Source organism: Pteronotus mesoamericanus, unplaced genomic scaffold (genome assembly GCF_021234165.1).
Source record: "Pteronotus mesoamericanus isolate MK-2021 breed Mesoamerican mustached bat unplaced genomic scaffold, CSHL_Meso_final scaffold_31, whole genome shotgun sequence".
In the NCBI taxonomy this organism is placed as follows: Eukaryota; Metazoa; Chordata; class Mammalia; order Chiroptera; family Mormoopidae; genus Pteronotus; species Pteronotus mesoamericanus.
Genome location: NW_026555312.1, coordinates 21,033,241 through 21,054,298, shown reverse-complemented (window position 1 = coordinate 21,054,298; position 21,058 = coordinate 21,033,241). Strand labels below are relative to the sequence as shown.

Genomic DNA, 21,058 nt, shown 5'->3' with positions numbered 1-21,058 from the left:
TGTATAAATATATAGAATATTTTGTTAAAAAGCTACTAATCAAGCTTTTTCCTGAAGCTCAAGCTCCAAGCCCTTAATCTTCCTGGGATGAGGCCATGTTCATGCCAAGATGCCATGCACTTCAGGGACAGACCCAATCAGAGACAGTGGTGAATACACTCATCAAGCCTGCTGGGTGCCAGAGTATCATGAGAATGTAGAGGGATCTTTGAAGACATAAACTGGACTGCAGAGGACCTGATGCACCCAGTAAGTTTACTCATGGGTCTCATCTTTTTGTGCGTGCCCTACCAGCACATTGGATTTTGAACTGATCAGCACCTAAGATAGCACAATGCATTTCAAATTTGTCCTTAAGTTGTTTACAGATGTGCAAACGACTCTCCTTTATCCTGGATACTAGGCATCCAAAGTCTGCAACAGAAGCTGGAGTGAGGTGTCCAGAAGGAAGTTCTTTTTTCTTGGGGGGGGGGGAGGGTTTCTTTTACATTTAAAAAATCCTTTTCCAGTCTTCCTGAGGTGCTGGGATGGATTCCACATGCACGGACAAAGACAGGATATGCTATAATGTCAACTTTTAACTATGGTTTTAAATGGGGAAAAATATCTTAAGATATTCCAAAAGGTTCTAAGTTGAGAATTTTTTTCAGAATAACAGTTTATCTTCGAGTAAAGCATCATTAATCCTTATTCCAAACAATCACAATGCTTAAAACAATGGACAAGTTACTGAAAAAAAAAAAGACATCGAAGATTTATAGTATTCAGAAGAGTACTATGCATGGATTGTTTTCTATAGTAATAAACTTGTCCCCTCCAAGTGATAAGCTACAGGTGTCTAAAATATTTATTTTATATATGTGTTTAAATCCATATATTCATACACATTTAAACATACATATATGTATGTATGTAGTAGTAATAGCATAAGCCTGGTTAAGGGGTTATTCATTCAGTGAATATTTATTAATTGTCCAATCATTATGGTAAGCACTGAGGAAAATAGATCAGTAAGACAAAATTCTTACTTTTGTGTGTATAGCCTAGGGGAAAGATAAAAATACTAAGCACAATAAAATATTAGTGGCTTTTTGATGATATATATACATAAAGACATAGTGAACACCGAAGATGAACAACTCGCCTTGGAAGACAAGGGTATCCTAAGAGGTTTCCTAAAGAAACCGGTCTTTGAATTGCATTGCGAAGGTTGCTGGTGACCATTGTATTTGAACTCTGATATCTGGTAACCCAAGCTGGTTTGTGTGGCAATGCACTGATAACCATTTTGGATAAGCAAGCATCTCCTATTTTAGTTTCCCTGAGCTAAATAATCCTGAGTTTTGCATAAAGGAAATGTGGCTTGGGACTGTGTTGTCCTCAGTACTGCTGACATACAAAATATAATGGAATGTTCAGCATAGAGAGATGCCTGTTAAACACAATCAGTTGGTGTGCTCCCCACTCTCCGTGACTGTGCGGTGACACGTTACTATAAGAAGAGCACCAAGGGAGATGGATGGTGTTTTGAAAATGAGGACAATCTTCCGAAACAATTGTTTATTCTCCTCACAGTACTCTTCCCAATATGAGAGAAGTTGGCCAGTCTCCAGCCTGTGCTGGGAGCAGGGCACTGGGTGCTTTTTCATGAAGCCTGTGCTGTTAGTTGGTTATGGGAGCAATCCAGGCCTCGAGTCTATTACACTGACCTGGAAAAATAAAACTCTGGTGCTTCGATTAAGGGGGAAGGCCAACTCTCACATTTAATTTGATTGTTCTGCATGACATGAAACAAAATAGAGCTGCTATGTCTACTTTAAGTCCTGCCACAACCACTTAATAGCTGTGTGTCATTAGGCCAGTAAATTAGACTCTCTGAGCCTCAGTCCTGCAGAACAGGTACTCAATAGCATGTGTGTTTGCACACACATACCTAAGGAGAAAGCCCACATTGAATTACACGGAAAAGAGACTTGAAAGAAGACACACCCCGATGAAAAAGTTAAACATTATCTTAGGGATACAACCTTAGTCTAACAGTAAAACAGATACTAGCAAAAAAGGAGCATGATTTTTTTCTTTTAGGGATTATTCAGAAAACCACCAGATGAGCTGAGAGTTGATCAAAGAGACAGTTTACCTTAGGGTAAGTGCATGACCCTTGGATACTACAGCTTTGCAGCAAGGGGAAGAAAGCAGGTGACCCTTCAAAGTCCTCTGTGTTCTAGCCATGTGCTCAGGACTGAAGTGGCAAGCAGGCAGCACAGATACTCCAACCCCAACGCAGGGGCCCTGACCCCATCTTGTATAATGAGTGACAGACTGGTTCTGAAGGAGGACCTTACTCTTCAGTTAGTAAAATGGTGCAAGTGTAACATGCCTTTTCAAGGCCCTATACTTCCAAGAACCCTCACTGGCACTGTTCTCACTGACCCATATGCAAATAAAGAGCCAAATGTTGATTAAAGAAGAGAGGAAGGTAGGTCTAATTCTCCAATTCCCAACAAAATGTGGCCTTTCCAGGTACCACAGAGTTTCCCAAAGGTCATTGATTCAATGGCCTGATGAACTCTGGACTATGTTCCTCTGCTTAAGCAAGAATCAACTTCTCATTCCCCCAAAATATTCTGACTGTATCTGACATGATTCTCAGATGACCTCAAATCTTCTGGAGTTCTGGAAGTGCAGAGTATAAACATTACAACCTTTCACATGCAAATTTCAAACATCACTGAGACAACGTTGCTTCTGATTAAATAACTCCCATAACAGGACATGAAGTAACAGGCACCAGAACACACTGGCAGTCAAATAGAAGGCTGAAGAAACACACATTAAAATTAAAATTCAATCACCTCTCTTTAAAATAGCTGGATGTACTTTCAGAACTTCATCTCATTTTACACTGATAATATCGCTTTTAAAATAGGGTCATTACACCACTTTTTAAATGATGAACCAGTCGCTCAAAGAGGCTAACTGACTTGTCCAAATTTTTAAAAAGATGGGGTTAGAATGCAGGTCTCTTTCAACTACAATCAATTTAATTGCATATGCATCTTAGAAAAATTTCTTAAGAAGTAGGCTTATCTTTTTTTATTTTTATATTTCAGTTACAGTTGATATTCAATATTATTTTAGTTTCAGGTGTACAGCATAGCAGTTAGACATTTATATACTTTATGAAGTGATCACCCTGATATAGTATCCATCTGACACTGTACATATAGTTATTACAATATTATTGACTACATCCCCGTGACTATTTGTAACTGGTAATGCTTACTTCTTAATCCCTTCCCCTTTGTTTTCCACTGCTACAACCATTCTTCCGCACCCCACCCTGCCCCAGGCAACCATCAGTCTGTTGTCTGTATCTATGACACTCTTTCTATTTTGTTTATTTTGTTCTTTAGATTCCGCATATAAGTGAAATCATATGGTATTTGTCTTAAGAAGTAGGTTTGTTTTATAGTGAAGAGGCTATCTAAGAAGCCTGACAGCTATGAGCGTGGCTAGGGCAGGCCGTGGAGCGCCTGCTGCCCCCACTGCCCCTGCATAAGTCTCCAAGCTCAGACTACTGGACCTCATCAGCGGGCCTGTGATGACTGGACCAAGACTGGGTGCTGGTCATGCAGCGATGAGCGACCTGTGCTCTGCCCGACTGAGGCCTCCATGGTGGTGGTGACGCTGTGGACCAATCCTCCCTCCTGAGGAAGCAAGATATACCACAAACACAAAAAGAGTCTTTAGGAGCAAGTGGAGAAGGTACCATGAGGTGTCCAGGTTCAATCATGGTAGAGTCCTGCCCAGGGAGAGCATGATAAACACATGGATGGGACAAGCTCCTTGGGTGCTAGCAAGGCACTTGATCCTGTGAGAGATCAGTTCTCAGTGAGGTCTGCTCTGAGAAAACAAGGGTGGTTTTATGTCTCCCCTGCTAGCTTATGCATCCTTTCAGGAAGCCTCCGGTCCATGAACTAACTCTTTTCATTGTAACTCAAAAGAGAAAATATGCGATTATTTTAGAGTCCCGTATTAGAATATTGAATTGGAGAATGACCAAACAGCCCCATCTCCTTGTATATGGTACAGCAAACCCAGGCAGAAGTCCTTCTGAAAGGAACTCTCCTTGAGTTCACTGCTCACCTTAGACATCACACTAGGACTGACATTGAGAACTATCCATTAAGATTCCTAGAGGAGGATGTTATGGGATGAATGTGTCCCCCTTACCCCCCAACCCCAGTTCATATGTTGAAGTCCTAACCCCTAGTACCTCAGACTTTGGCTGTAATTGGAGGTAGGGTTTTTACAAAGGTAATTAAGTAAATAGATCATATGAGTGGCCCCTACTTTAATGTGATTAGTGTCCTTATAAGAAAAGGAGATTGGGATACAACAGCACAGAGGAAAGACCATATGAATAGACAGGGAGAAGATGGCCATCTGCAAGCTAAGGAGAGAGGCCTCAGAAGAAACCAAACCTACTGATACTTTGATCTGAGACTTCTAGCCTCCAGAACCATGAGACAATAAAATTCTGTTGTTTAAGCCACTTAACCTGTGGTATTTATTATGGCAACTCTAGCAAACTAATACAGAAGCCTTCAAGTTGGGTCTCTATAAAGACACCGAAGAGGCCTGCAAGTGATTAAAGCCACATGCTGGAAGCACTATAGTAATTCGGCGGAACTCGTCCTGGGCTCAGACTGTTGGGGTGACTGCTGGTTCTGTCGCTAGAGGCTGTGTCTCCTTGGAGAGAAGCTTTACCTCAGCTGCCTTGGGTCTCAGAGGGAGCCTGGAACCCTGAGAGTGTACTGGGGTCGGCGAATAAACATTCAATGGATGCTGGAGCAAAGGAACAGTGCCCTCAAGAAAGGTTCACTCTCATTCTCACACAGTTAATTCAGACACCACCAGATAGAACTAACTAGATATAATATATGGAGGATGGGATATTAATATCTAAGTCTTCCTCTCCAGGAATGGTTGAAGAGAACTGGCCTGACCTGGCCTTCTCATTCTGCTCTGGATCCCCCCCTTTCCTCTTCCTCAAGAATTTGCCACACTCTCAGGAGCGTCTTATACCACTGAGTGCTGGGATGATGGATGTGTGTGTCAAGCGTCTCCCTCTACACTTGCCTACACTCCCTCTGACAGTGTTTATGGAGAGATTCGATAAAAAGGCTTTGCCCCTACTCAGTATGTCCTATGGAAACACTGGCACCAGGGGTCTGGAACAGCTTTTCCCGTCTGCAAGGCACTCTGCTCACTACCTGAGCTCTCAGGCCTGTGAGAGGCTTGTCTAGTGCACCAGTCAGGAATGATAACTCATTGACTGAAGTAGACACTTAGATTAACAAAGAAAGGGCCTAAGTGCCAAAGTACTTTGTCACTAAAGAAAGAGGCTCTCAAGGGACAGCAACAGGACACCACTGTACTTCCAGAATGCCTCTGCTGGGCTCTTGGGGCAAGTAGAGAAATACATTCCTGCTGCCTTGATAGGTAAGGGAAACTTGCTTCAGCGGACCAAGGCTAAGCATGCCTTCCAGACCCAGTACAACATAGAAATAAGGAACTTGACTATTCTCAGTACTCCATCTTTTCTTCCCATCTCTACTTCCCTCTATGTATCTGCTTGGTTCTCTTCTCTGTAGACTGCTGTTCTTTGCCTCTCTGCTCCAGGCAAACAGAGATGTGAAAGGTATCTCTATCAAAAGAAAGACCGAATCTCTTCCATCTCCAACTGTAAATTCTCTTCATGTGTCAACCATCTCTCTGGATCTAATCAGCTGGAATTGGGGGTGAGGGAGAGGAAGAGGAACTACAGAGAGGAAGCTTCACTGCACAAAAGGGTTGTCATGGTCCACTGTTCTGCTCTGTATTGGCAGACAGGAACAGTTCATAGAGGAGGAGAAATCACTGGGAGTGAGAAAGATACCCCAAAAGGTAACCACTATGTTATTAAGCCTTAGCTGTAAAAGCTCAGAGTCCTAGAGACAAACTCACTGTATCATATGGACTACACATTTCCTCAGAGATTTTTATTTTTAGTCAACCTTGTAAGTGTTGCCATTCTTTTTAGCTACATCCACTGTCACAATTTCATATATGATTTTGAATTTTTGAATGTTGATTAGACATCTCCAAACAGAAATTGCTGATTAAAAATTTTTAAAAAGCAAATCTATCACATTTTTTAAAACTCAAAAAAGAAATGCAACTATTTAAAATAAATCTATTAGTTGATGTGTTTTGGTAATGATTTTACCATGAAACAGGTTTTTAAAACACCAGCAGATGACAGCAAAATAGTGTCATCTCCTAAAAACAATTGATATCCTTTGTTTAATAAACACTGACAGCAACCCTTTGGAATTCACTTACATCATCTAATCAACAGTTCATTGAATTCCAAACCAGAATACAAAGCACTGCTTGCCTAATGCAGGATCATCCTTCTGGTATTTCGATTCCACAGAGCAGGCTTTGGGCCTAAATCAAAACCTTGAGAAATAAAGGTGCAGGGCTTGTCCAGAATGGAAGTCTCATCAAATACCGTCCTGCAACCAGGTGTGCTGGCTGCAAATTCCAATTCCATTATTTGTTACCATATGGCATCCTTCTCATTTCCTCTCCTGCACTTTTCTATCAGCAATTGATATGAGATGTTTTATTGTCTTAAAAACCCCAATAGAAAATGTGGACAAAGCACTTGAAGAATTAGGAGAGGAATTCAAAAAGTTAAACATAGAATTACCTAATGACTCAGCAATTCTAATCCTGGGTATATACCCAAAAGAACTGAGAAGAGGTATTCAAATAAATACTTTTATACAGACATTTATAGGAGGATTATTCACAGAAGCCCAAATGTAGATACAACCCAAATGGGCACTGAGAGATAAGTGTGTAAACAAATTGGATATATGCATACAATGGAAAACTATTCAGCCATGAAAAAGAATAAAGTGTTGATACATGCTAAAATGTAAAGGAACCTCAAAAACATTACGCTAACTGAATGATGCCAGACATGAAAGATCACGTATTGTATGATTCTGATTTACATGAGGTATTCAGAACAGGGAAATCTTGTAGAGGCAGCATGCAGATGGGTAGTTGCCAGGTGCTATGGGGTGGCGTGGGCTTGGAAAGCAGTGTGTAATGGGTATGGGACTTGGGTGATAAAAACACTGGGCACTAGACAATCAGAGGGAGGTGGTAGTCGCACAATATTACCAATGTCCTAAATGCCATGTGTTACTCACCTGAAAAATGGCTGAATTTGTCATGTGAATTTCACATCATTTAAAAAAAAGTTTAGAGTATCCTTTCTATGGGGACATGATCTAAATGGAGACCAATTTTAAATAGACTTGCATCCCTGAATTTGGGAGACTTTGGATTCAGAGGTAAAAGGCAGTAGTGAAAGTAACCTGTGGAGATAGTCTCCTTCCCTCTGTTTCGGGTTATTTGGATCCATGTTTCCAAGGAGTCCACCCATGTGATATTTTAAACAGATACAATCTCTTCATTTTTATTATGGAGTAAAGAATTGGTTTTAAAAACATAATGCAAAGGCCCAACTGATAAATAAAATTTTAAAATTTTAATACTGTCTAACTTTATTTTTCATATTTCTTGATGATAAAGAACTAAAACCACCATCTAACTAAAATTATTAGCCACTCTAGGCAGCATACCAACAGATAATAATAGCTATTTTTCAGTTGCTTAAAAGTGTGTCAGAACAATTGAATGTACTTTTAATTAAACAAATTCGCAATTATAACTACAATTACTGCCTTGCCATTTTTACATTGCAGCATGAGCTAGAAGAAAAAAATATCCTCCTTGTACTGCCAGCAGGAAACCTAAGTAAAAGTGTTAGTTAAAATAGTTAAAGAGTATAATTATAATATGTAAGTGAATAACTCTGGTCCTGTGTTATAAGGTCCAATTTCAGGTCTCCACTTTGTCCACCAGGGGCCAAGCAAAGCTGCCCAAGGGGCAGGACAGTACCCAAGACCTGAGATCATTTAAAGGCAGGGTGTCGGGACTCCGCACAAAGAGGACATGGAGACATGGGGGCGCAGGCTAGGCCACTGCCTTGGGGACCCCAAGCTCAAATCTCTAAGACTTTTTTTTTCTGAGAAGCATTTAAAACAGATCTGCTTTGAAGGTTGGAGAGACCTTGAATTTTAGTTTTCTATTAACTATTATTATTTTTCTATCTTAACTATCTACACTGATCTTCTATACCTAAACTATGCTAAGAATAGCTTCTATTCAGACTAGTCTTCTCAAGAATTTGATCTGTTTAATATTGTCAGATATATTCCTGTATCAGACATGACATAACATTTTAGATTCATATTTAAATAAATTCTCTTGCAGTAGGAATCCTGAAATGAAGAAGTTCAGTGTATAGGTATTCATCAATTCAATCCAGGTTTTAAAAAATAACATTCTAAATATAATCAACTCTTCTCTGTTTTCCTTGCAATATGTTCCTCACACCTTCCTTTCCTGGCGTGCTTTCTCTCATTTTGGGGAGGCTATTTTTGGCTTGAGAGGTGAGTGGAGGTCAGGTTTAATTTCAAAAATTGTACTTCTGTTCCTAAGGGGTGGACTCATCCTTTGGGGGAGGCAATTCCATGCAGACCTAGATTCCCCTGCCATACAAAACTAAAGAGAATTATGTGCGATTTTAAGGAGTTTTTTCTCCCCTGTGCCATTTTAAGAAATGCTGATCAAGGTATTGTTCAAATTCCAAAATCCATTCATATTTTCAGGTCTTAACTTGTGTTCCATGTCCTTTCTTAAGTTAAACACATTGAATTTAATGAGGCTTATCTTAAGTGCTGGGAGATAAACTGATCGCTAATCAACTGCTTCTCAGAGAAGGCCTAAAGATCTTTCAGCTGTCTTACTTCATCCTTTAACTGAACTACACCAGGAGGGAAAAATAAAAAACAAATAGACAGAAAAGTGAAAGTTCTCTACAGTACTATTCTGAATGAAAATTACCAGACACATAGCTATGAAGAGGCAGGGCTAGTTACCAGAGTTGGGACATTCTGTTTGCTCACTAAAAGAGCAGCCCTCTGTGTATATATCTATTGAATCCAGTATTTGCCAATTATTTTTTTGTGGAATAAGGCACAATAGGGGGGAAATGTGAAGAAATATGATTATCTGAAGTATTTTCTATCATTGAACTTAATATTAAGACCTAATATTGCCTAATTTGGCCTAATGGCCAAATCTACGTGGCCTTGGCATATCGCCTACTTCCGCTTTAATCTCACTTCTGCAAGACTGTACCTTCCGTGGCGGTCATCCCTCAGTCTCTGCTTCTCAACCTTGACCTCTGCAATCACCCTTCTGAGTTCCTCCCTCACTCTCATCCCCTAAGTCCTCCCTGGGGTTCTTTCCTCTAACTTTTCTTCTGTTCTAGACACTTACTGAGCATCTTAGTCACGCCTGAGCTCCAACTGTCAAGTATACACCTCTCTCCTGTGAGCTCTTAGGTCAACATTCTGTGTCCTACTTAAAACTCAAAGAGTCCAAAAGTAATCAAAGAATCCTCACCAAAGCATTGCTCCCGCTGCTTAATCGCTATCCTATCTCAGTGTCAACCACCATCCTCATAGCCACACAACTCAGGACCCTGGGACTTACATTCATTTCTCCATCTCCATGTTCTCCTCCCTCAAATGCGCCCACCTTTCCTATGGATTTTTAACTCCCAAATATCTCTTTTACTAGTCAGCTTCTTCCCACAAAGCTCTTCCCTGTCATTGTATCAGCTCAGACTCTCAGCTCCTCTCACTCAGACTACCTAGATGCGCTTCTATGTCTTTCTCTATCACCAACCTATCCCTGGCCAACACTTCCAAGACAGGTAATTATTTATGAACTGAAAACAGGTGAATTAGCTCAGTGGTTTCCAAAATGTCCTACTGGGTAAGTCCACATTTTTATAAGGGAATACAAGGCCATTAAGATCTAGCCCTTCAACCTCTCCTGCTTCATTTCTGCCCTTTTTTTATACTTCCTGTGTATTGGTCACACTAAATTCCTCTTATGTCTCTGTCATCCTATCTTTGTGCATGCTGTCCATTCTGCCTGGAATTTCATGGCCTTTTCCATATCTAATTCCTATTTGTCTTTCAAGATTCAGCTGAACCATGATCTGCAAAAGTTTTTGAGCATTTAAAGCACGGTAAGGTGTTAAGTAATCTTCTTTGAAATCATGGCCATGCATGTCTCATCTAAGACACTTTTCACATTGAATTACAAATATCTATGTGCACTGACTCGCCAGACTGTAAGCTCCTTGAAGACAAGAGCTCATTTTTAAAAATCATTTTTATATCTCTTGACCAAATATCACAAATAGCATAGTGCCTCAGCCATAAGTGTTCAATACATGTTCACTGAAATGAATGAGTCACAACTTGAGATAGTATTAATTTTTAATTTCATTTTTCTCTAGGTAAAAGTAAACATTTAAAATTCACTCTGAAAGGAAACATTTAGAGCCTGAGGATCAAGCCTCATCTCTGTGGTGCTCCAGACTTTGCTGAAGTTGATCACTTCAGCCTGTTATCTCTTCCTTTGTGCCCTATTGCAGTGCCAAAAGTGTGCAATTACATGTCTTTAAACTCAGTTGGTTTCAGGTAATGGAAACCCACATCAAATCATCACAGTAATTACACTCCCGTAGGGAATCCGAGGACAACTGAGCCATAGGAAGGGCAGGTTGCAGATGGGTCTCAGAATAGGATGGAACCAGAGACTCAGCCACACTAGAAGTTTCTTTCCATCTCACATCTCTGTTGCTGTTCTATCTCCCTCCCCTCTCTCTCTGCTCACCACATTCTCCGCTACGGGGGTCTCTGGCCCGCAAAGTCCCCCAATTCACCATAGATGGAAGAATGAATCGTTCTAGACACCGTTTGCCTGTCAAGGAAAGGGAAAGGTGATTCCTTCTAGTGGGGAATGCCCCGAGCTCCCGAGCTCAATGGCTTTTATTGAGAGGGTTACAAGTAGGGGGATAGGTAGCAGGATTGGATAGGTAATTTAATTACATTAGTAACTTAAGTTTACAGAGAATAGGTGATGTTTTAAAAAGACAATGGCAGGAACACACCGAATTGCTTGGGTCCAAGATGAACAAACATTATGGTGCCAGATGGGATTTGGGTCAGGGTCCAGGAGTTTTGTAAATTTCTTTCTCAGCCTTGAGCTGGTTATCTAGCATAAGATTAACAGAGCTTGCAAGAGAAACAAAACATGCTTCATGGCGTGTAATTTACTTCTAGGCCTGATTTCCCCCAGCGGCCTCAGAGTTATTATCAGGTCCTGTCTATCAAGTGCATTACCAGTGTTCCAGCCAAGTCTTACAGGTCCTTTCCCAGGCTCCAGCTTGTGTGGGACTACAGTCCCTGATACCACTCAAAGTGGCCCCCTACACTCCCCTCTATGGGAAACATGGCCAGAGATGGGTCATATCTCTATCACTCACACTTTAAGCTCTCTGATTTTTCCTCTAAACATCACAAAGAAAAGGCCTTATTTGGCCAGCTCTGTCAGTATCCCTGGACAAATCAAGGACACCAAGGGGCAGAGACCCACTGCACCACGTGGAAGCTTCCCTATACCCACACATATGAGGGAAGAACTGCTTTTGCAGAAGGATGCCCACAGTCCTTGTCAGGCTGCTCCACTCCTATTACTCTAAACAGGATGGCACAGTGTTTTGGAAACTATATTCAAGAGATCTGAAGCTTGTCTTTCTCATACAGACGGCTTTTTTCTTCCTTTCATGTTACCTTTTTTCAAACGTTTTCCTTCCTCCTCATCTTGTGGCAAACAAACACACACACACAAACACATTATAGTTTGACTTCTTGAATTTTTGTTCAATCCTGTTATTTCCTCTCTTCTGATCAGCAAAGTGTTTCTTAGGTAACCAGGAATAATTTGCTTACTTCCAACACCCTAGTGTTCTGGTTCTGGGAGCTCAGAGCTTTAAAATAGGTTTTATGTAGAGTATAGTCAACCTCCTTAAAAGCTTTTTTCCTTTTCTCTATCTGAACATTTGGTCGAAACTACATTATTTTTAAACGAGCAGTTTACTCAGAACCTGACTTATTGCAACTCAAGTCCTGTCCTTAAGAAGCAATCCCCACCCTGTTCTGTGTTTCTTTCCTGCAAGAACTCACCATAATCAATCATAAAGAGTTCTGGTCACCCAATGGAAAATGGTATGAATTTCAGTATCTTTTGGCTCACATAGGAAGGGATGTCCGTTATATCCTGAGAAAACATGATATAACATAGGTTGTTGCTCAATTTTATTTCTATTCTTTTATAATTCAATCATCAAAATGTTTATTAAGTACTTCCTATGTTATACATCCCAAATATAGTAGAAAGTTCAAGACCAAGTGCTTGGCTGTAACTCACAGTACAATGGTAGAAAAGTGAATAAATACAATGTGATGTGGCAACTGCTAAAACAGAAGAGTGTGCTAGAAATGCTTATTCCACCATTACTACAGAATTTCAAAACTTGCATACCATGTACACTGAGGGACAGATGACCTGTCAGGAGAAATTCCCACATTTAACGATTGTTTGGATAAGTGATAAAATTTTGTGTAAATGTCCAGACCATAGCTATCATCTCCTGTACAAATATTTCACCTGCTTAACTTTCACTCCAAGTTTCCTCTCTCAGATTCTTACTATTGTCACTCTTCTTCAAGAGGAAGTGGAAGCTAAGAAAAGTAGCCATATCTATCAAACAGAATTTAAAAACTTTTGTGGGGTATTCTTTCTCCTTTGAGAATATTAAACACATAAGACATCTTACAAAATAGTCCAGAAAAGATTATAAGGTAACCAGCATTTTGTTGATTTTTGTCCTCATATCTAAATTGTGCCCCCATGGAAAAGATTTTTAGTCTAAACTGAGAGTTAGTCAGGTTTAAACTAAATTCCCAAGCCTTTCTTTGCATGTGTTTATCTGAAAGGAAAAGCCTCAGGGGAGGATTGGGGGAGGGGTATTAAGAGGCAGGAAGGAAATTGGGTTCCAAGCAGAGCTGCTAGAGTCCCAGGTAAGACCAGCATGATGCCAGTGGGGAAGGCATAGCTCTGCATAAACCTGAAACACCCAGGACACCAGGACTGTCTCCACGAAGGTGTGCCGGCGGGGGCAGCACAAGGCCAGTGGTGCCCAGCAAGAAACCCTCGTGGCACGAAGGGGAGCAGTGTGACATTCCACGGAAGCTAGCTCGCTTGTGAACACAAACGAAACACCCTTTGGGACTTACAGAAATACATGAGGCAGTTTTCATGAGACAGATTTTGGGAGCCAGTGAGTGATGACATGCTCAGGATTCTGAATACAAGCTCCCTAATTCATTTCCTAGGCTGCTTACTGCCGCCAGTGGCCCCTGCCATGACAGGGTTCCCTTATCTGCACTGCGTTGCCTTGAGGTGTCCTCTTCACATAAATCACATGGAACTTTCTACCTTGCTCTTTCCTCACTAGAAACTCAATTCCCATCGTGATAACACCTTCCCTGACTCCAAACAACACTGGAATAAGTAGATCACTGTGAAACTATACACTATTGAAACAAAACAAAACAAAAAAACCAAACAAATAAATTGAAGCTCCTGTAAAGACCTGTTGGTGTCCTGGATTTTATAATTTATCTGCCCGCCCATACCTTGCCACCCCCAGGACTTAGATTTGGCATCTAAGCCCAATCCCATAAGGGGAGACAACCAGGTGCCTTTGCAGCAGCTCACCAGTGCAGCCTCCGGCACTCCTGCTCAGGATCCTGCTGCAACACAAGGAAAGCAGCATCCGCATCCCTCTGTAACTAAGCCCACATTAGTAACTGAATTGCTGCTCCTAAGCCCGGCTCCTCTGTGACCGCTTCCCGCTCCCCAACACTCCTCCACTGTGCTCACTGACTGCTTGCCCTTCTACCAATGTCCCTAATAGGATACCTCAGGTCTTGGGTGCTGTTTGGACCATTTGTGCACACCATTCGTCCCTCCCCCTGGAGTTGACCTCTCATCCTATGTGTGCCTGCCCTTGCCTTCTTTTGCATACCATGCTGGCTGCTGATTGAGCCTGTTATTACCAAGGTAAGGAAAATAACTAGCCCAAGAGACAGACAGGGCTGCTGCCGCATGGCACTGCACAGCCTATATATCATGTGAGTCATGGCTCCGGGCTCTGTGACGGTGGAGTTCAGAGGGATTGGCAGCAGAAAAGGGCTTGTTTCTGGCACAGAGGACACCAGTGAGGTGAGGCCCAAGTCTGCCAAAGCCATTTCTGCTGTTCAGAAATTTTAATTTTTGAAAAGTGACTCAAAGAGGTCTGACCTGTAGATCCATATGACCTCCTTAGAAATCATAGGTCCATCTTTACAGATTCAACTCCAAAATCTATTACAGAATAAAATTTGTTCACCCTATGTACAACTCTGAGGTTGTATAGTGGCTTCATAAATTTCTTGGTTACTAAGACACATCATTTACTGTGATGGCCATGGTACATTCAAGGCCAAGCTTCTGTGGGTGAGAAGAATAAGGTAACTGACACAGGAATTGACAGTAGAGGTGAGCGGGGGGAGGGCAGACTCCCACCGCTGGCTCTGGACATCAAATCTGGGTGGTAGCCAGTCAAAAGAAGTGACCTTGTGAACTGGGGTAACAAATTTAAAGACCCACAACAACTTAAGGCCTTATTCATAATTCCCCAAAACGATGCGGTGAGATCTGCCTTTTCCCATCCAATTTATGCTAGCAATTCTGTGACGTATTTTCCCCTCACAGGTTGTCTTGGTGCACATTTTAATTTGCTTTAATCTGATCAACACTATTGGAGGTGGGACATGGAAACATCAGGGGGACAGAAGTTACTTTACCTTGCATCTTGGAAAGAGAGCATTCAATCTCCCCACCACAAACAGGTACATGGGATGCCAAGGGAAGATAGTATCCAAAGAGTCCCCTAAAAACTGCTAATTCAAAGTTAAAGAGGAAAACGCAGTTTCATTGTTAATTTTCATGGAAGTGTGCTGTAATGCAGCAGATCACTACAGGTGCAGCTCGCCCAGCGCTTGGCCCCTCTCCTCTAGCTGTTGCCAAGCAGCCTCTCTACTCCTTTCTGCTCTGGGCAGAGATGCTACTACTGGGGTCCTGCCAGGTCAACGCTGAAGGCAATCCCAAAGAGTCCTCCAGCAATTGGTGACGTGCTGGGGGACAAGGCAGAACAAGGTGGTGAGAAACCTAACTAATTGTGTTTTCATCTGTCTAACACTGGCGGCAAACAGGGCCGCTACATGACAGCATTGAAATGCAACCCTCGTGGACTGCTTAAAAAAAGAAAGACGTTAGGGAGGAACAAATATCCAGGCTAAAAATAGTTTTCTTAGAATTGCTTTCTGCACTGTCTGAACTGTAACAATAAAAGTTCTTATAGTCTCAGCACCAGCACTGCAATAAAAATGAAGAAAGAGAAGCAGCCAGGAGAGTTCTAAAGCAGCCCAGCTGCCTCGAGCCTTCTCCTCGGGAGTGCAAGCTATCAATTTCAAGGGGACATGACTTCTGGCAAGCCTCCCAAGATTAGCTGTGGTTGGCTTTTCATTGCTGACCAATCTTTAAGTTCAGATAACTGCACTTACTTGCCTCTGTCAAAAGAGGAACAAGACCAGGGAGTGATTTGCAAACCAGACATGTCATCCCACCTGCCACTGCCCATAGCATTTTTCCAATGCACAATCCAAAGAACAGCCACACTGACTACACAGCTCCGCTGACCAGCATCTATGCCAGTTCAAAAAGAATTTTTTTTTCTGGTGAAAACTTTACTCCTTACGTTGTAGGAAGAACATGAATCATTTCATAATTAGTTTTATATAAAGTCTCATTCTGCTTTCCTTTATTACCAGAGTGGATGTGAGACAATAAAATAGAATGGAGAAGAAAAAATTGATAGATATACCACAGAAAGAGCAATGGAGACAGAGAAAAGTCAGACCCTGCCTTAGTTCTTACTCTTTGTGAAGCCTCTTTGGTTTGTCCAGATTTTTCTGTGCTTCATCAAGTGTCAAACCACAAGAAACCCCACTGAAACACCACCCCTGTGAGGCCCTTCTATCCCTTCTCCCAGCTGGTCATAAAATAAAAATAATGAAGAAATCTTTTTCAAAGGAAATTAAGCATTTTCTGCTAAATGATATCTCAGTGGTTCTCAACAGGGCAATTTTGCCTGTCAAGGGACATTTAACAATGTCTGGAGACATTTTTGATTGCCATGGAGGGTGGGACTGGGTATGTGCTACTGATATCTACTGAGTAGAGGCCAGAGCTGCTAAACATCTTACAATGCACAGGACAGCCCCACAACAAAGAATTATCTGGCCCAAAATAGTAGTACAGAGGTTCAAAAACCCTGTCCTAGAACCAGTGGAGCAATAAGACAAAGCACATACCATCTTCAGTATTCAAGGGTCAAATGTCATTTGATGCTTGAGTATGGAAAAAAGTCAAGAATGGGAAAATGTAAAAATGTTACGGGTGGTATTAAGAGTGTTGAGATGATGGCTGACTCTTCATTCTTTTTATTTTCAAAGTTGTGTGTGTTGGCATTTTTATTGGGTGTTACTTGAAAAAGTAAAAACACATAAACACATAAAAAAAACAAAAGGAAGGAAGGAAGGAAGGAAGGAAGGAAGGAAGGAAGGAAGGAAGGAAGGAAGGAAGGAAAAGGAAAGGAAAGGAAAGGAAAGGAAAGGAAAGGAAAGGAAAGGAAAGGAAAGGAAAGGAAAGGAAAGGAAAGACTGGAGGAAAGGAGGACGGAAGGATGAGTCGCCTGAACTGCCTCCCCCACACCACATCATGAAGAGCTATGACCAGGTCATGCCCATGACTAACACTCACTCAGAAGAGGGGCCAGCCATAATGAGAAAGTGCTTCTTGTGGTGAAGTCCCTCTTCTGAATTCTGTTAAAAATAAAGACAAATGTGCCAGTATACCTGTAGGCATATTTTTGGAGATATTGTGGGTGCAGTTTCAGGCAACTGCAATAAAGCAAATATCACAGTAAAGTGAGCCACACAAACTTTTTGGTTTTCCAATGTCTATAAGTTATATTTGCCTTATACTGTAGTTTGTTTAGTGTGCAAGAGTATTATGTCTGAAAAACCCGAAGTATATACCTTAATTAAAACTACTTCATTGCTAAAAAATGATAACCATCATCTGAGCCTTCAGAGAGTTGTAATGTTTTTGCTAGTGGAGGGTCTTGCCTTCATGTTGATGAAAATGCAGTATTTATAAAACACAATAAGGTGAAGCACAATAAAACAAGGCCTGCCTGTACTTTTGCCAAATTTTATAAAATATAACTGTGAGTAAGATCAAGTAGGGCTGAGGGGAACTGAGACTCACTTCTGGTGTCCACAGGTTAGTGTGCTTACCTCTAGCCTCTCAGCCATAACCAGACCCTGACTAATAGAACATGGATTCAGGAAATGTGCTCACAACTGTATGAACAGGACGTGGCAAAGTCAGCAGCCCCCAGGAACAAAGTGCAAGTCTATGAGTAGGACTGCTTTGGGGACATCTCCAGTGAGCCCCTGCTGCAGACACCTATGACATTTTTCACTACCAGCACTTTCTTGTGGTCAAAGCAAATAGTACTTCTTTTAAAATCCATAATTCTAACATTCAGAAAGTTCTGCTTTAAGCTCAAAGCAAATCTGTGCTGTTCAAGTCCAATTTACTTTATAGTCCATCTCCACAATGCAGAAGAGATCAGCTTGCTTCCGCAAATGAGGTGTCAGTAGTTGAAGACAATGGGTAAGTTTTGTTTCGCTCTTCTTTGTTCCTTTTCCTACCCTGGCATAAGAAATATTTCGAGCAACTGTGCTTTCTTATTATGTTGTACATGCATACAGTACAATGTTCCAAAGGTATCAAAGCACACACAGTAATCCCAGCTCTCTTCCCCAGAGGTAATTAATCCTTGCTCTACTTTTTGTTATTTAAAATTGGAACCACAAGGACTCTTCTGCACATTAAGTGGCCTATAGATTATGCAGCAAATGTACTCTGGGAACAGGTTCTGAATGATGAACTGGAAAAAAATGTCAGCTTCTTCTAACCTGAACAACTATCCTCCTTCGGTACACAAACTATTATTTGAAATTTAAAAAAAGAAAAAAAGCCCATTTGTGTAACATAAAATTACATTCATATTCAACAGTTTATGTCTCTCTGAAACATTCTGGGATCTGTTCTTGTCCAAAAAATAGCACTTGTCTATTTCAGAGAATGGCCTTCCACTCAGTACTAGCATTTCTCAGTTTTGGATGTTAGGTACAGAAAGGGTCAGAGCTCTTTTGGATTATCTGGTAATATTTAATTGACGTGTTTAGACAATAAATAAAATAAAATAAATCTTGAGGTCAAGGTATGCATTGATGAGTACAAGGTCAGGTGACCCTTCACTTGCCACCACCCAAGTGGAAGGAGACTGGGAGGGTGCCAAGTACTCAAGGAAGAATAACCTCCTTTGGGAGAATCTCAGAATCTGTAAGTGGGGGGGTCTTTTAAAAAATTACATGTGTCTCCCTCCACTTTAAGATGGTCAGCAAACTATGGGCCAAATCTAGCCTGTCACTGGGTTTTGTAATTAAAGCTTTATTGGAACACAGTGATGATCATTTGATTTTGTTTTCGCTATGGATGCTTTCAAAATGGCAGAGTTGAGTAAATGTAGCAGATGCTGTGTGGCCCACACAGTAAAAAACTATTTACTGTCTGTTCTTTAACAGCAGAAGTTTGTCACCCCTGCCCTAGTTCCTTCCTGAGAATCATACATCACAATGAGCCACCATCACTAAATAATGGGTTTTATTCCTCAGTGCTATAAAAGGAAGGTTTGTCTGTCCCTGCTTTGGTTGTCAGTAACAAAGATTTGGAAAATAGTGGCTTAAATAAGACACTTCTCTCTCACCTAAAATCCAAGGCTGAACTGACAGTTCAGTATCAGAGACCCAGGCTATACTCCACAGAGCTTCCACCTCCAAGGCCACACCATGGCCCAAAATGGTTGTCAAAGCGCCAGCCAATTTATTCACATCCAGGTAGCAGGTAAGAAAAAGTACAGTCTCAGCCCAACTTCTAAGGAAAGTTCTGGAAATACCACTAAACACTTATGAACCATTGGCTAAACCTGCCACATAGATATTCTTAGCTGAAGTATAGACTTTTCTTTGGCTGGCATATTGCTTAGAAAAAAGGAAAAAAATCAAGATTATGTTATTTTAAAAACATGGGGTTGCATATTGAAAGGTAGTTAGCAATCTCTGCAAAAGGAACCTTACTCTAGTGATTAAGCCCCTTATTAATATAGGTACACTCTCTGGATAGGGTAATCACTTGGCATAGCTCCAGATATTAGGCCTTAAATGTCTGCTTAACATTTATTTAAGAGATGGTAAGATCAGTAACTGAGGAGTATTTTTTGGCTGGTCGTTTTCAAATTTCCAATCAAAAGTACTGTTTCCTCCTGAAGGAATTGGACATATTCTCCTTTCCCCAGTCCGTATGAGGTTGTGTATGTAGACCTGAGGTAACACAGTGCTCCCGCAGAGTCCAGTGATTTTGTTTTTAATGGACTGTCTGCCTGCCTGGTCTGTCCCTGGGTCCACAGGACCCTGATAGGACCCCACATCCCCTTCAATCTCTGCAATTAACATGCCCACTGCACTCACCCTCGCTACATCCAGGGCAAAACATCGCACAGTAACCTTTAGGTTCTGATCACCTCCAACCAAGAAAGCCTCCTTGTCTCACTTTTAACACTGGTGATACAAGAGGTAGAGGTGGCTCTAAGGCAATATCAGAAAGCAAGAGATTGGGAAGTAAAACATTAAGAATGGATTCTGAATCTTTGATTCCAGAAGGTTATCTGCATATTAAGGATGGAAAATACCGACAAGTCATGTGCTCGTGGCATGTCGGTTAATACTCAGCAGTAAGTCTTACTCCCCTACTTTTCCTCCTTTTCAAAAGTAATTATCCAGACTTTCAGTATCAACATGTAAACTCCTGGAAACTTCTTTTTTTACATAAAAGTACAAGGCTGAACAGGTATTCTGTCATGTCAGGAACCCAGGCTACCCTGCAAATTCATCCTATTGTCTGCAAAATTAGGAGATAGATATCATCTCCAGGTTCCAAAATATATTTGAAGGTTGCCAAAAATAGCTGAAATCAAGTAGAAGACAAATGGGAGAAAGCAGAGAAGAAACACACAGTGTGCCATATATCTGAACACATACTCCCAAACACCAGCAGAAATACATTTCTCAGCACTGATAGCTATAATCTGAAGTGCAAAGTCTGTATCACCAATAAGTACTGAAAGTGGAGTCAGCAAAGGTAAATCTTCTGCTTGTAACAAGGGTAGATTTGGGGTGGGAGGCAGACCTACACAAAGACTCGAAGTGATGAATGAGCCATATTTAAAGAAAAAATTGGTTTCTTAGCAGTGGGGGAAAAGAAAGCTTTACAGTTGTGAAAACCGTAACTAGCCTGAATGGCTGCTTAGCCCTCCCTGCCAAGTGAACCCTTAAACCGCACCCCTCAACCGTGTGAAAATAAAGGTTCAGAAAATCCAATACATTCAAATATGAGTGATAAAAAAGCAATCATATGCATATCATAGACACATCAATTAAAGATAGGAATGAATAAGGAAAATGACAGAGAAGTTGTAGAAAAATGCAGCCAATGAATATTTTACAATGCAAATATTTTACAATGAATTTTAAAAACCAGAAAAAGCAATTTCCCTATGGAGGAAATCACAAAGCAGAAATGATTCAGAGAAAAGACAGCAAGAAAACAGGAATTGAAATGTTAGCTTGTGGAACTCACAAAAGGGAAAAAACAAAGTAGCTGAAGATGGAAATAGAATGTGTGCATGGAAATGCAGTAGGAGCAG

General features: G+C 41.1%; 1 protein-coding gene across 5 annotated transcripts in view; it reads right to left on the bottom strand.

The window, feature by feature from the left end:
- The window catches only part of FARS2 (phenylalanyl-tRNA synthetase 2, mitochondrial), a 529,812-nt gene that overhangs the window by 130,418 nt on the left and 378,336 nt on the right, over nt 1-21,058 (bottom strand). The window lies entirely within an intron of this gene.